The following is a 2,565-nucleotide window of genomic DNA, read 5'->3' on the forward strand; positions in this document are numbered from 1 at the left end:
CGCGTTGAGCCGCAGCCCCAAACGCTGAAGGTGGGCGAGGACAACATCTCGATGCCGAACCGCTAACTCTCGAGACTGGGCCAGGACGAGCCAGTCGTTGATGTAGTTCAGTATGCGGATGCCCTGGAGCCTCAACGGAGCCAGAGCTGTATCCATGCATTTGGTGAACGTGCGGGGAGATAGTGCTAGGCCGAACGGAAGAACCCGATACTGGTAAGTCGTGCCCCCGAAGGCGAACCTCAGAAACTTCCTGTGAGAGGGACGGATGGAGATGTGGAAATAAGCGTCTTGCAGATCTATCGTGACAAACCAGTCCTCGGATTGGATGTGACTGATGATGGCTGGGATGGTAAGCATCCTGAACCTGAATCTCCTCAGAGATTGGTTCAGGGACCGCAGATCCAAAATCGGACGCAATCCTCCGTCCTTCTTGGGAACCAGGAAGTATCGGCTGTAAACCCCCTACTCGAGGTCTCAGGACCTCTTCCTCAGATCCGTCTTCCCGGGGGGGCTGTGGGCGAGAGCGCCGTCTTGCGTCCCAGGTTGGTTGAGGGGACCCCGCAAAGCGACGCTCTGCTTCTGGCTGTGGCGGTAGGTGCTGGATGAAGGCTGCGTCCGCCTTTCCTGAGCCGTCGCGGTCCTGGAGTCTGACCTGTGGGGGAGATATCGCTCAAACGCCTCTCCCTGAGTTTTGCCGTGCTGGAACCTGTTGACGACAGCATCCACTGCTTCGCCAAACAGGCCAGAAGGTGAGAGGGGCACATCCAGGAGAAAAGCCCTCTCCTTCCCCTGGATGCCCAATAGGTTGAGGCACCGATGGCGCTCCGTAGCCACGAAAGCCGCGATGGATAGCCGATGGAACGGGCCGTTTCCTTGGTCACACGGAGAGCCAAGTCCGTCGCTCTACGGAGCTCCGTCAGGTCCTCCTCAGAGGGACCTCCCCCTACGTCACAGTCCCGAAGGAGATCGGCCTGGTATGCCTGCAAGACAGCCATCTTGTGCAGGCTGGCACCAGCTTAACCCGCTGCCATGTAGGACTTGCCCACCAAATCGGACGTCATCCGACACGGCTTGGTGGGGAGCGCCAGCGTCCGGAGGGATGAGGCAAGGTTGGGAGAGAGGTAGCTAGCCAGTGCCTCCTCCACTTGTGGCATCGCTCTGTAGCCGTGCTGTCTAATCAATGTGCAGCTTGGCCACGGCCCGCGTTACCACTTCCAACAACTCCTCGTATCCTGACGAGGGCTGATGACATTCCGTTTCCTCCAGGCTAAGCACATCTAGCTCCTCAGAGCCAGATCTTGTCAGCCTCACCCCTCGAGTGGGAGAAACCGAGAAACGGGCTCCCGATCGAGGACGAGGATTCCGCGGACGAGGACCGTAAAAAGGCCTCAGCCGTTCCGGCACCCTCGGCGATCTCGCGTTGTGATCCCCAGGATCGGAGCCGCTGTGACGCCTCAGCGACCGCGGGGCCTGTGCCACGAGGGGAGCGCATCCGACGATCCTCTAGGAAAAGAGCCGCTTGAGACCTCAGCACCCTCAGGCATGTATACCCCCTCCGGTTACGCCGTCACACACTACCGTTCTAGTAACACCAATAGGATTGGAGTAGTTTCATTCATAGTTCAGCCGTGCCACGCCCAGAGGCGTTCCCATAGTGTCGTCACCAACGCAGTTCGAGTTCCCTCGAAGGGGAACATAATCCTTATGTGCTTCACAAACATTTAAGAAACCTATGAGATTCATGATATTACACTTTTCCTAAATTAAGTAAAGTATAATGCATTATAATCCTGGTGTGCTTCACAAACATTAAGGAACCTATGAAATTCATGATATTATCTATATACAAATAAATTAATTAAAGTATAGCGTATTATAATCCTTACTCCTTATAGACTTGAAAGCAGATAGAGAGATGCAGAGATTCTTGCTTTCTTGGAGATGAGTTGTTATTTGTATGAGAGTTTAAGTGTTTTCTGGGGTGGAGGTATGTTGTTGATTGTGTGTGACTTGTGTTGTTTTCTGGGGTTTATCTTTTCACATTGCCCGCCATTAGGGCCACAGCGGTGCAATCACATGTATAGTTCTACAAAATTATTATTATTAGCTGCTCAAAAGTTTAAGAAAGTTTCATGTGCATGTGTTTCATTAGCTCTTCTATGCCGTATGAGTCAAATGCTTCCCACAATCGAACCTCCAGGCTCATTGTTCAGCAAATGTTTATGTTCCCTGTATCCAACCATCTTTTTATCACCTTAGTTAGAGAATCAATTCACTGTAATATAATCAAGAGCTGTGTGTGTTGCCTATTTCTAGTTCCTGCCAAAAGAATTGACCCTTTAGATATGAGACTGACTGACTGATTTAAGATAATTGAGCGGTTATTAACTAACTGATCACTAGTAATAATTGTATAATTATTCAAAACTACCTAGAGGTCCGGAGACTCTAGGATTATAACAACTCCGGTGGTGCCCTGAAACGAGGAATAAAATTTTGATTTTATGAATCTTCAATTATGAATTCATAATTGGGTATCAATTCTCATAAATTTATTAAATTGCA

This window comes from Micropterus dolomieu, linkage group LG06 (assembly GCF_021292245.1).
Source record: "Micropterus dolomieu isolate WLL.071019.BEF.003 ecotype Adirondacks linkage group LG06, ASM2129224v1, whole genome shotgun sequence".
Lineage (NCBI taxonomy): Eukaryota > Metazoa > Chordata > Actinopteri > Centrarchiformes > Centrarchidae > Micropterus > Micropterus dolomieu.